Source organism: Tetrao urogallus (assembly GCF_951394365.1).
Source record: "Tetrao urogallus genome assembly, chromosome: 6".
In the NCBI taxonomy this organism is placed as follows: Eukaryota; Metazoa; Chordata; class Aves; order Galliformes; family Phasianidae; genus Tetrao; species Tetrao urogallus.
Window position 1 is genome coordinate 39,058,339 of NC_136819.1, and position 14,983 is coordinate 39,073,321.

The following is a 14,983-nucleotide window of genomic DNA, read 5'->3' on the forward strand; positions in this document are numbered from 1 at the left end:
AGAAGCAGCTATTTAAAGAGATTTACAAAGATGAAGATCTCTACCAAAAACATCTGTGCCAAGATGTTACTATAAGACACTAAACAATTTATAATCCTGTGACACTAAACGTAACAGGACACAAACTAGGAGTTGTACTTATCCAAAGACTTCCTTACAGGTGTATAGGTGCCATAAGATCATGGCCTGAACCAGTGATTGAGCATCTGGTGAAGAGCCATGGCTAGCCTAGGGAGCGCAAGTGCAAGCAATTCATCTGCACCACCAGAGGGACACGTTCAGTCCTGGAGCATACCATATAGAGCTCCTAAACATACTTAGCATACTCAAAAGTGGGGTCATGGGGTATTTAAAATAAATAATAATAATAATAATAATAAAAAAAGCTACATAAAACATTAACTCTCCCGATGGTCTCCCAGCTGTAATCTCTCAAATTTCTCCAGAGTTCCATCAGATAACCCAGCAGGGTCACATCACCCTGGTTGTGACTTCCTGATCTGGTTTCCCACAAAACCATAATTCATATTTTAATACCTGCCTAATCACCTACAGTGGCTTTTAAGTTTCAGTATAACTAGCTGAAACTCTTTAACACAAACACTCTCATTGTCATCCAAATATAAGGATGAATTTTCAGACAAACCGAGCAGAGCACTGGCAGCTAGACGAGCACAGCCTGGTGGCATTTAGTCTGGCTAGGCTGAACAAAAGTACCATTACACAGGGCATTCTTAATTGTTGGTACTGTGCCTCTAAGCAGGGACTCTATCGTACATTAATTTGGCAGCAAGAAAATAGAGATCAGTTTAAAAAGAAAGGTTCATGTCAAGATTTTCATCATAACAGACAGATTTGTAAATAATGGAATTCTCATGATACTTACTGCTGAAATTCTCCTTTGTAGAACTATGACAAAACTTACAGTGTAGGGGGAGTGGGAGGAATATTTTTTAATAGCGTCAATAGATGGATGGGTTTTTAGAGAGATAGAGACAGAAGTGTATAAACTTCAGCCAAATACGAAGAAGGAGAAAGTGCCTGGGAAAACATAACTGAGAGTAGCTCAGCAAGGCTTGGTACTGGGAGCTGAACTTGCAGCTTTGACAAGGCTGACTTTAAGGCGACCTTCAGTGGAGCTCCTTAACAGTGTATGCTGGGCAATCGCTGGTAAATCTTTATTAATTTTAATTGGCGGCACCCATTTATAAGAACCATTAAAAAGGATAAATTGAGCCCATCCGGCGTAATGTCTTTTGTTAATTAGTTTGTCAGCACTGTTTTAATATCCCCTAATGACTTCATATTTCAGGCCTGACATTAAAGGAGACGCTGTGAGAAAGGAAATGGTCTTATCACCATGTACATTTTTTTCTTTTTTCAAACAAAAAGTGTCCTTCCAGACCTGACCAAGGTTAGGTGTCATTTAACTCAGACAGGTACAAGACTTGGAAGGGCCCTATCAACCTATCCAAACTTCACCTTACTGCTTGCCAGCATCCTCTGCTGAGGTTCTCTCTTTAGACACATGCTTAACAGCAGAGAATTTCAAAGTCATCATTCACCAAATATCTACTCTTCACTGTTCATCATGGACTTGTCTCCAGTCTCAAAGCATGCGGGGAAAAAAATATGGGGGAAACCTGAGATACAACTGGAACAATGTCTCCCTTAAGTGCAAGCAGGCTAAACCTCACTAACTGAAGATTTTTCTGATTCACCAGTACATTCATAGCACCAATACCCCAGTCTATCTTGGGAAACTGTCTTCAAGGTGAGAAGTTGATAAGATCAATTTCAAAGAATACTTTATATATGAATCAGATTTGCAAAAGATTAAAAGATTTTTCTCTAAGTATGACTCTTGGGCCAGAATAAAGGGAAGTGAGCAAATCTATGATTTTGATTTCAGCAGTTCTCTCCTTTCTCCCCACGTTTGTCTTCTGTGAGGACTTACTCAAATACATAAGCTTTTCTCCTGAATGTGTTCACTTGTTAAGTTTTATTCAGAGAGAAAGTACATAAAGGGTCAAGAGAAGGATCAACAGTAGCCATCAGAAAAGGTAATGCAACCTATTACTGGCCTAGAGCTTCCTTTAAGTTATAGACCTGCCTTTATTTCATTTTTTGAAGAAGCCACCATCTCTCTCCTACCCCACATGAATGTCCCCAGAGATGACAAACTGGAATTATTCGGCCAGGGAAGCATTTCCTCATTGTAGAATGCCCATAGCACTGCAAGTTCTAGCTCTACTCAGTCTCCAATAGATGATCAGAGTGGGAATCTTGAAATTATGTTCACATTTCATCAGTGGAAGGCTTTGACTTGAAGGCTGGATTCCATTTTTAATGAAGATTTCAGCTGGTGAGCAGCGGGAGGAAAGTAACATTAATGCTTTGATGTCTGGCATTAGGAACATATTCACACGAGGGTGAAAAGTCCACAAGAAAAAGTTTTCCTCTGTCTCACACTGTTTTGTAAAACAGTAATAATCTCAATAATTGTAAAATGTTTGCATTTACACTACCAGAATTAAAATGAATACTAAACCTTTAGCTAACAAGATAGCATTTTTTTCTCTGAAATTTCAGGGTAATCCATACAATGGCTCTTCATAAGCATCATCCTGAGAATTGTACAGCTGTGTTCTCTTTGCTAGATTGCCTTTCAGCAAAACACAAACAATAACTGTAAAGTTTGAAGCAGTTATTACTTTTATTACTGTGCAAAACTCTTGCCTCAAAGTCAATGAAAATCTTGCTGTAAAGGTTTAGAGGACTATCAGTTTTACTTTTTCCATTAAAATTTAGAATTAATGATTTCACCACTTTTTTTTTGTGGATACACATTCACAACACTTGAATATTAAAAGCTGCTCTGTGAGCTCCCAAAAGCCATTTTACTGTCATTGTAAGACACTGCCTTATTTCACGTTTCATGCAAATTTAATTTTTTTCAGGGGACTGCTAAAACTATGCCCTATGTGAAGCACACAGTAAAAGCATGCCTAGGGTAAAATAGATATTCCCAGAAGGATAATACCTCTTTGAATGAACTGCTAATAGAAGTCTTAAGTTTTCCTTCCAACCAGCGTGTCTCTTGTGCACTGATGTGCTCTACAGAATCCAGCCTTTTAGAATCAAAGCTTTGTACAGCACTGCCAGAATAGCTGGTATTTACTCCCCATATTGCAGCTCTGACAAATACAAATTTACATAACAGTCTTTCATTTCTATAAAACAGTATCCTTTGACAAGTAAAAGTTTCAGTTTTCAAAGTGGAACAAAAACTTGTGTTTCTACTTTCACAGTATTTTCAGCTTTTGTTGTACAAAAAAATTATACCTTTGTAAGTGTCATTCTTGTTAGCTAGAGAGTAAAGAGGTTTTCTTCATATGCATTAAAAACATATTCCTATCCTTGGTTACATGCAACTACCAGGAAATAGTGTTTCCACAGAACGGTGTCTAACACTGCCAACGTGTAGCAAACTTGGGCCTAGGTCTTACAGTCTGCTCCCCTACACGTCCCAACATTATTTTCATCAGTTGATACTTTTTCTTCTTTCATATGAAACTTTGTCATTACGTACCTCAGATTTGCTTCTCATCTTCAGAATTTCATTATCCAATTATCAAATTTCCAAGTACTAATTTCCTGTATTGTCACAAAATTAAGTCTGAAAATGCAGAGCGCTTTACCCAGCACATTTCAGGTACTTTAATAAGTGCTCAATACTTTAAATTGCTTCATACAATTTATTAAAAATTTACAGTATGTTTTTATCAAAATGTGGTTTGCTAAATTCAATCCCAACCCCTTCTCCCCCCCCCACCCCCCACCCCCCCCAACTTACTATCTGAGAAAAGTAGCATCCATTACAGTAACCTGGCTGGTCCAAACACACCTATGTAATTAATTTTATAAATGTGTATGACTGGAACTACAGGCAGACAGGGACAAATCACAACAGATAGACCATCTATGTAGCAGCACAAGTTTCCTGACATCTAGGCTGGTTCTGGCTTTCTGAGTTGCCACGAATCATTCAGGAACTCAAATGGCTTTAACTGTGTGTGGATTATTTAGCGTACATGTTGATATTTTTTCTTTCCATGACAGGGAATCAAACTGGGAGGAAGGGAGAGATCATCCATATTTACAAGAACACCTTTTTCTTAACGACATTGTTATTAATAGAATTAAGCTGTGATTTTTGATAGCAGATAACTACACAATACATTCACACAGTGCATTGGCAGGCACCTGAATGAACTGACTTGTAAGTTACCAGACTGCAGTGACAGCTGGGAGGCCGACATCAACCATCAACTCGCAAACAGAGGCTCATACTGATACACTGCTGGCTCCTAGGCAGGTGATGAGAGCTTCAAGGGGCCCTTGTTTCCACTGGTGTGTATATATATGCCAGTTGTCCCTGTCTGCGGATAACAGCCACCACAATCTCAGATGCAGTATGAGTCATGTGGCACACTGTCAATAATGGCATTTGCTGGTGGTCTTTACAGACTTGGCTGACTGATGTTGTCAGTGTTTGTGGATTCAACAGTATTGCTAACTTCTCAAGGTTATCCATTTCTGAGAGACTTCCAGATGTGCTCTGTCAGCACAAACTCTCCCCTCTTTGCCTTGTTGTATTCTGATGCCTATTTCTATCTCCCCCCAACCCTCTCCCATCCACAAATACCTCTAGAATATACTCACACAGGAGTCTTTATAACATTCACACAGGAGATCTGACACTTCTGGGAAAAACAGAACTATTAGGCAGGACTATGTGAGCTGCATCAATTGCTACAATTAGTAGTTCAAAGGAGAGCCAACCAAAGAGACCTACCAGAATTAGAGTAAAGCTTCAAATTGAATTGATTACAGTATGCACGAATGTTTTGGTTTGTTGGGCTTTTTGGTAAACAGCTGTTCCTAGCTGTTTAAAGACAAATAAAGACAAATAAAGACAAAACAAAGGTAAAGTCAATCAAGTACTTTTTAAATTCAACATATTGTTTAAATAAAACCAAGTTCAAAATGAGGCATTTTAAAATCATCCCACAAAAACATCTTCAGAAATAACTTGAATTTTGGTTTTTTGTTTAATCTTTCATCAGGAGATCACAAGCCAGTTTTTCACTGGAATCAGCTTTGTAGTTTGCATCTCAGCAGTGGAAGTAGTAACTGCCTGATTTTTTCCCCATGGGAAAGATCATAGAAGGAAATAGAACAAATCACATTAATTTGTGTAAAATCACAAGAGTCACTACCTGTGACTTTCACAAGGTCCTAAATCTCACCATCATTTAACCAGCAACTTGTTAGTGCTGCAGCACACTCAGCGTTTATCATCAAAGGAGAATATTGCTGAGTTGGCTTACACTTACAGCTCACAAAGAAAATGCCCACTGTCCTTATCCTCATTTTGCAGAGAAGAAACTGAAAAAACACAAATTGTTTGATCTTCATGGCAAAATCAGGAGATACCTACTTTTATTTTTCCTGGAAAAATACAGAATTTATTTTTTTTAATGGGTTTAGAAACTGGAAGTGGCATATTTTGCAGCTCTGATCTGACAAGAGAATTACTCATTCTTCCACCATTTCCTCAGTTTTCTTCAGTATCCCCATCTCTTATCTTTTTCCCTAGCAAACTCCTGGTGGCAAGGCTAGAAACCTTTAGCACTGATTTTTTCAATGAGAAGTTCCCTCTCTAGTGTCACACCTGTCATAGTTTCAGTTTTGTCAGTTTTGTTTCCTGCAACAAAAACTGCCACAACTATAATAAAATAATTTCAAAGGTAAAATGTTTTTATAGTGAAGTTCAGAAATGAACTAAAACATAGGGAATTCAATTAACAGTATTCTCCTGGTCCCTATTCAGACAGCTACACTACAGCTTTCTCATGAAAGAGCAGCATCAAGCAAATATGAAGATCAACATCACTGTAGTGATCTGTCTCCTGGTATCTAATAGTTCACTCCCTTCCCTTGTCATCAACTTTTTTTCAAGTAAAATTACCTCCTGAATAATCTGTGTAAATATTCTTGATGTAGACCCTATGTACAACTAATTTCTTACACGTATTTTGTATTAGAAATAATTTAGAAATTAGAAATAACATTACTTCCATTCTCTAGTCAACATGAATGTAATTCTGGAGGGAAAGCGAATAGTCAAGAAGAGGGTAGTGAATTTCCACTAGATGGCAGAGGCGGTTCCCACCTGTAAACCAACCTTAGCAGAAGAAAAGCAGAGAGGCCCCTTGAAAGCACTGAAAAGGTCTATCCCTCCCTTCTCCCACAGCGTGATGGATGGGCCTCTCTCAACAAGCAGATGGAAGTTGGGCCCAGGGCTAGGTGAAGTGCCTGTAGCCGGGTTTTATAGGTACAATTTAACAGATTGAACGGTGGGGAGAGGTGAGGGAAGAGACTCTCAGTCCAATCTGTGAAAAATAAATGGTGATGCCAAAATCAACAGCGTAGCAGAGTGCAAAAATCTGCCTCACTATCCACAGTGAGATCGGTCTGAGCAGAAGATGCCTCCTGCTTTCTTTTTCATCAGCTCAGCTTCCCATGGAGGAGAAAAACTGCTTTCTGCTACCTTTCAGGGCTTGTTAGAGCTCTGATGGCACACCACCACACCAGATTTTTTGCCAGAGGCACCACTGTGCTGAAATTGCCTGCTTTCCCCAACACTTCAGCTGCCTTAGATAAAAGCTAACAGGTGAAGCAGGCTGAGGAAGAAGTCTTGGGTTTAAAACAGTTACTTCCCAGAAACAGTCAAGGTACAGACACTACGTCTGCACAAACAGCCAGAGATTGAGATAATTCCTGCATACATCCAGCACCCCAGGCTTCACCCCCACATATTCAAACAATTTGAGTTTATATGAGGAATTTCATATTCTGCCAGCTGGACATAATTTAGCTTGTTTTAATGGAATCAGAAAGACATGAAGAAGCTTTACAACCTTCAAGTAAGCCACGACTAGCAACCGCACCTAACAGAATCTAGTATATCCCTGCTTTTCCAAGCTTTGCACAGTGCGTTCTGCTGTCACCACTGAGCTGAGCTTGTAGCCAGGAAGTTTACTATATGCTTATATTCAAAATGCTTTCTGTCCTGCTCCATTCTGATATGGAAGAGCAGATTAACCCATTCAATTATAAAAGTCTTCTGCCAAGAGAAATTTTCATCCATGCTTTTCTACCTCACCCAGCCCTGCAAAGCTCCCCCCAGCTCCTTGCTAATATTTCCCCCCTCCCATTCCCCCACTGCCGCATCTCTCTAATAAGCAGAGAATTGGCTACTTGCTACCCTAAATGCAACAGAAGATTATGCAAGAGATCTCCTCCTGAGAAATGACCTTTCTACCCCTGGTTTTGATGCTGGGACAACATCGCTTGTGTATTTTACGTTCCAACAAAAACAAATTCTGGATGGATAAGAAGAGTTACAAATTTCCCTTGAGCCTCCCTGCTATAAATAAACAAAAAGAAATAAATGACAGACAGCCTTCTTGAGAACATCCTTTAGAAGATTAAATGTTACTTTAACAGAGATCAATGTGCTGACATTTTCTAGAGCTGAAAGGAGATTCACATCTCAAGAACTTTTGGAGATGCATCAGACTCAGGATAATATCAGCATGTAGAATGGAGTCAGAAGGGCTCAGACAAAGAAACATGCGTTAAAGCAAGAAGATGCCCTTCCTTGTTCTGACAGTTATTTTCTCAGGCACCAATTATCAAAGGAAGGGAAATACTTGCTGAGTATGCAGAGGGATTTAATGGGCCTGAAGTGCTCACTCTTGAAGGCCAAATACTTACATGATCAGGCCAAGGAAAGCAAGGAGCAGCTCCAGGTCAGCATACTTAACCCTAAGAATATTTTGACAAATAGCAGGTATATGCTTCAGAAAGTTAGCCCACACTATCCTATCAAGTAGATCAGGACAGGCAACAAAAAATTTGCTTAGAAAGCAACAGAATGTACAGACAGTCTCCAAAAATTTTAGAGGAGACAGTTGTTTAAGATCCAGTTATTGCTCCAACAGATGGATCATAGAAACAGCTGCGAAATCCCCCCAGAGAGCAGATCAGAATTCTGAGCAAGAGCTTAAGAAAGATTCAGACGTGGCACTTCTGGCTGTTTATTCTGCACAGAGATCTCAGGCAAAACTCCACCCTCAGGGTGATGCTACAATATGAGTTAATGAGTTAATTCATGATGTAAGCAACAACAAAAACAACTTAAATTGTTCAAGAACAGTTTTAAAGAGTTTGAAAAAATCGTAATTGGCTTTATTTCTGTTTAGAGTTTCCTAGAGATGGACTAGTTACATGAGGTACAATCACATAGTGTATGGCAGTAGAATTTCCACATTCATTGCACCAGCACTGAATTCACGAATTCTGTTCGCATCCCTCATCATGAGGGAACAAAACTGATGTTGCCTTCATCCATGCAGAAATAGCAAAACAAGATGCATGGATTTCTCCATAAAATGAAAATCAAGTTACTTCAGGGGGGGATCTTCCTACAGAAGAAAGATAACGGATAGGAGAGAGTAAAGACAACAGAGCCATGTTCTTCTCCATTTTATCCAGTGACTTAAAAAGAGACAGTGGGCATAAACTGAAACCCAGGAGATTACATCTAAATATGAGAAAAAACTTTTTAAGTATGGAAATGTTCAAACACAGAATGCTCACAGAAGTTAAGCAGCCCCCATCATTGGAGAGTAGTCGAAAATGTGGCTAGGCATGACATAGAATAATCTGCTCCAGTTTTGATCAAGGAGTTTGGACTAGATGACCTCTGAAGGTCCCTTTCAACCTCAGCATTTCTGTGGTGCTGTGAGCCTGCTTTAAGCTTCATACTTTTAGCTCAAGATGTGTTACTTCTAGCAGGAAGTGATCTCCATTAGAAGAGACACATGATGTACTTCCTAGAATGCACTGTTTCATCATAGCTTCATTCAGCAGTGATGTATTGTTCCATATATTTGTGTATTCTAGCTGAAGCCTCCCTATGTATTTATGTATGCACGTAAGTATCCAGCTGTATCCTGGATTCTGAGGATCTGAGCCTTCTGAGAAACCACAGTGTCATACTCCCTAGCTAGCAGGTCATGAAATATCCAATAAAGTTGATAGCTAACATAGCTCATGCAATTTCTGAACTCACTGCACTCTTGAAGGTTACTCAGAACTCCATGCTGAAATGCTCTGCAGCAGTGAGACAGTATCTTTATTTCGGACTTCTATGGATCCTTGTGGGTTGGTTGTATCTCAGTCATGCCTGGAACCATGGCTTTTGGCTCCATTTTTTCCCCGAAGGATACCACACATGGTTTATAAATACCAGAATCATTAGTGTTGAATTAGTGTGAAATAAACAAGGTACCCCAATCTGCTTTAAAAAGCACACAATTGCTAAGAAACAAAGCTGCAAAGTAGCTGCAGCCAGCATCCCATCTTCACTTTAATGGTTACAGGCCAAGTCTCACTCACCAAATATCACTGAAGACCAGATATCCATCTCAGAAGCATTCTGAAACTATACTCCCCTAGAACAATCCAGTTCACAAACACTAGGATTTGTGAGATGGGAACAGAGTTTTCCTGGAGAATCTGGAAAATAAATCTTGAGGGATTGGGCAATTGCTGTATGGCCTTCCAAGCAATGCTACTTCCCTCTTTGAAGCACCTTGTCTACCACAGGAACTGTGTTAACAGTACTGACATACTTGCTACCCTTAAAAAAAAAAAAAAAAACCACAAACCTTCCCCCACAAAAAAAGACAACAAAAAAAACAGAAAAAGAAGTATTATTCACACTATGCTACATGGATACTAGTGACGAACTCTAACACTAAGCTGTGTGGAAGATGCTGAAGTATCAGTGTATTTGCTGCATATGAAAAACTGCCAAAAGCAATAGTTTATTCTGGTACATAGTCATTGCTTAATTGACCTATGAAATTTACAAGATACCACTCAGTGCAAGGAAGGAACAAGGTCACATTCTTCACAGTGAACATAAAACAACAAGAGATATGGAATATCCTACTTTGGAGAGTATTATTCCATCTAACTGAAAGGAAAACACTGTCAGTGAATGTATCCAGAAAGGTGTTGCAGGTTTCATAGCACTGTATGTACAGAACTTCCAAGAGAAAATATGCCTCATGCCCTAACAATTAGCACAACTACAATGAGCCACTGTTGCAGCTCATTATATTCCCACATCAGTAAGGAAAAAACCAGCAATGAGATTAGGTGGACACATTCAGAATTTTTTATTAATATTTTAAAGTTACACTTACTCTCACTTTTTTTTTTTTTTTTTTTTAAATCTTGACTTCCCTAGAAGTGAAAAAAAAATATATAGCAAAAGTTCTATTTGCAGTCCTCTGCTTACCAGACTATATGGTCACACATCTAGTTAGATGTAGGAAATAATGAAGTAAAATGCTCTTTTACACCCTTGAATTCTTGCCAATATAATCAAATATTTTAGCCTTCCCTCCACTATTCTGAAATTCAGGTTGGTTATAGGACTTAACTGAGCACAGAATCCTTACTCAGCATGGTCTCAGTAAGAGCTACTCAGTCATCTATGAAAGCAGTAACTCCTCAATCTATGATTAAAATCAATGTCTGGATTATTTCCAATAAACAAGACAGTTTAATCTATAATAAATCACCAGAAGTCAAGAACAGCAACATCTATAAACAAGTTTTACCATAATCACACCACCTGAAGACAACCTCCACTCTTTTTAGAGACCAAGGAGTTGACAGATGCTGCCTGCAGCATCGAATTCTTCTAACGATCCATTTTTCAAGAGGGCATCAACGTCCTGGGCAAAAATGAATGAGAATGCCTCCTAGAGTGGCTGCTGCCTGTACCTGCCCTGCAGCTGCCCACATACTCTTGGTGGGTATCTCAGCACGTACAAAGTTACCAACTATCAAAAACTAAAACAGGACTCAGCACCTTCAGCACTGAGACAGGCAAGAACCACCCATCTAAACTAAAGTACGAATTGGACCAGAAACTTCATACGCAAGTAGTGAGGCTACGGCCCTCTGTAACAGCTGGTTTCAGCTCAAGAATAAGTGAGATATCCACAGGGATGGCTGTGAATTGGCTGGTTTCCATCCACAAACACAGAAAGCCTCTGCAGTTCAACCTACAAATGTTCTCAGAATCTGCTTGCTACAGCTTCAGAAAAGGTCAAGTAGAAGGTGCTCAACAAATAGCCATGCTGTGATCACTCTGGCTGTTTTAATTGGGCAGTTCACTGTGTGTGTTGTGACAGACAGCTGAAACATTCAGTGAGAGTCTGATCTGTACCCACATTTAAGTACTTGTTCAATTTATATGCTTGCACAAAGCACAACAGGAATTTGGGAGATGGAGCAGCTGCATTACAAGGAGATACTCTTCCCCCTAATTCAAAGGCACGTAGGCAGAGGAGGATATAAACAACAATTACAAAATCATGAAAGTGGTGGAGAAAGTAAAATCAGAACTGTTATTCATTAAACACTGCAATACTGAAAGTAGGAGCACTCATACAGAGTATGGGGAAAAAATGGGTTTAAAATACACAAAAGAAATAACTTCCCTTTACTTATAGAACAAGTAGTGAATCTTTGGGATTTGCAATCACATGAGATCAAGGAGACCAATAATATCAGCAGGTAGACAAGAGCAGGCTGTATAAAAATTTATTGACAACTGCTCCAGAACAGTTATGGTAATATAAAGAGGCACATGTGTACCTCCTTAGGATCCTAAATCCAGTGACTACAGATGCTGGGAAAGAAGGAGAAGAATGCACAACAGGAAATGGTCAGGATCATGTCCTAGCCTTATACAATGCTGCTTGCTGTTACCACCAAGGGTAGATACACTAGTCTAGATGGGCCACGTGTTCGACAGCAAGGCGCTAATAATGCTTTTATGCTTGAAGGCATGGCTGAGGAAAGGCCCTCTTCCCTTATAGGAAAAGCAGCTGGCATAGTTTTACCCATAATTGCTGTCATACTTCAAAATACACGTAGAAATTAAAAAGAATTGGCCCAAATTGTGAAGTTCTGCTGCCTGCTACAGCACAGAAGCTAAATTCAGAATGGTTTCTATTTCGGAAAAAGACTCCTTTCCTCTTGCCCCCTGTGCAGTCCATACCCACACTACTCCCTGCTGTAATAGTGACTTCTCCACAAAACTTCCAACCAAGTAAGCTTGCCTTATAGCATCACAAAGAACATATTCCAACAACAACCTACCAATGACAAGTCTGTTCCTGGTATGAGCACACAGTTTTAAGACAAAAAGTTTGCTGCTTACTGGCATTCAAACACATGCTGACCTCCTCTGAGCAGAGTAGACTTCACCTGTTTCCTTCCTTCTCCTTCAGACCCCACAGCTGTGATGGATATGTTACTAACGCACACAGCACACGTGCCACACAGGATTTCATCCTCCTCTCTCCTTTTCTTCACCCCTGAAGTGAAAGGAAACAAAGGTAGGTAGCAGCCATCTGGATACATTCAAGGCTCTACCAAAGGCTGATGGGACTTGACAGAGTTGACATAGTTACTTCTGCTGCTATGTATTAAATGCCACCTCTTTTCCCAAAATTCTCCACAGCTACTTGTGAATTTATATGCTATGTATACCCAAGACCTTCTGGAGCACAGGATTTACTGTACTACTTTAATTACTGGGACAACTGCAAAGGCAACTGGTCTAAATAAAAGAAGTGTTTTCTATTTGTATCAAACTTACCCAGCTCCATTCTGTAATGGATGGGCAGGCTGATTTCAGAACATGCTTGTGACTCCCTGGGAAGAGAGAGGAGAGAGTGACTCCATCTAAACACAGCCGAGCTCATTCCTTTCTCAAGTCTTAGGAAAGATCCGTTTCCATTCTTCCTGAAGGAAGCCAAGCCAGTGAGTACACACAACACTCCTTGTAACAGAGATTTAGAAAATGTCCACACACAAACTCATTTCATGGCATCTCAAATATAACTTGCAATTATATTGTTATGCACCACGAGAAGCCAAGCACTGCCTCTGAGCAATAGAGGCTTTATCTAGCTCATGCTTCACTGGAAACCAGACAACTGGAATTTGTCCATAGATGTGGTATCAGGAATAGTTCCATTGGTTCAATAGCTAGACAGCTAGTCCTTGGAGACTAACAGGAAAAAAAACCTACTAAAGCCACCCGCTTCCTCCACATGGCATTATATAGATATAATCCATCCCACACCATTAGGCAGAGCCTATTTGACAGGGTAACTAAGCTAGCAAGCCTTGGCATAGACATCAAACTCAATTGTTGGGATCAAACTGATGTCTAAATTTCAAATACTACAAAATTTAAGTGAATCACAGATAACTAGGAATTGCTTTAGTTTTCATTGTACTGAGGAAAAAAATGTATATTTCCTTATGAGCCACTAGATGTCACTCTTTCCATTTTTTCCCCATGCCTATGACATAACGTTTTTACCCCAAAACTGCTAAGTAATCATTCTACAGAGAAGTAGGCAAGTAGAATCATTAAGGTTGGAAAAGATCACTAAAGTCATCTGGTCCCCATCTGTCAAGCCATCACCACCATACCACCAACCCACATCCCTAAATGACAGAAGCAAGCAGCCACATTGCTGCCCATTTCTCCATCCAGCATCTGTGCAGGTAGCATTACAGCGATGGAAGCAATGGCCAAATTCAGCCCCATCTTCACATTTTTACCCTTGCTCTTCCTGCTTATGCTTCACCCATTGAAACCACACCAAGGGCTAGGGCCCAGGCAACAACAAACGCCCATTCAACAGCTTTAGCAAAGGGCAGCCAATAAAATGGATCTAAATTTATGGATGCAGAGGAAGCAGATCTTTTCCAAAACCTGGTCCACGTGAACATTCAGCTTGTTACTGGAAAACGAATGATCACACATGACAAAGCCTACCCAAATGCACCTCTTCATAAATGAGGAAAACGTTTAGCGTTCAAACACTCTCAGGTTAAAGTGCTAGGAACAATCTTATTAACTCTTCAATTTCCAGTTTCAACTCCACAAAATTAACAATTTGGGTGGAAAAAACACCCCTTGAGCATCTGTAGAGTCTATTAAACCCTAGGCATATAGACAATCAGGCCCTGCAAAATATCGGTTCTACAATTATTTCCTCAGTAAACTTGTCTTTTTTAGTTTTAGTATCTTTAGAAAGATACAGCCCAAACTGACAACATCAATGAGGAGCCAGTGCTATTTCCATTACACCTTAGCTCCCACACAAACCCAATCCTACCTCCAAGACTTGCGGTAACAAATTCTCTCCTCTGCATGAGTACAGATGGCACTGTGTAGCCCAGGCACATCCAGCCTATGTGCCACTCACTGAATGTTTATGAAGACCACACAGTGGATGTGAACACAGTGAGGCACCAGGTGATGTGTTTCAGAAGTAACGACAGCAGATCAGCCCTGCTGGTGCAGACTGCGGTGAGGGTGGCACCCAGGCTCTTGTTCATGGCTGGTGAAGAACTATAACTAAAGGTGGTGGCTCTGTTGAAAAACAGTTTTTTGTAGCTGAGAATTTGGTCAATTACACTCCATCAAGTAGTGTTACCGTGCTCTTTGTATCTGTTGCAGTTTCCACGGAAACAAAGGAAGCATTACTTTCAGAGCAATCTACATATTTTGTATGTGGACCAAGACAATTCCTCTTCACTCAGCATAGCACAGACTAGACAAAACTAGTTTAGTGTAGGGAACCTGCTTTGGCAGGGGGGTTGGACATGATGATCTCTGGAGGTCCCTTCCAACCCCTACAATTCTGTGAAAATTTTGGACACTCTGATGTAGCATCAACTGCATTCAACACAATAACTACAGAAGACACAGTGCATTAGTAAATGTCTAAGCATCATTGCC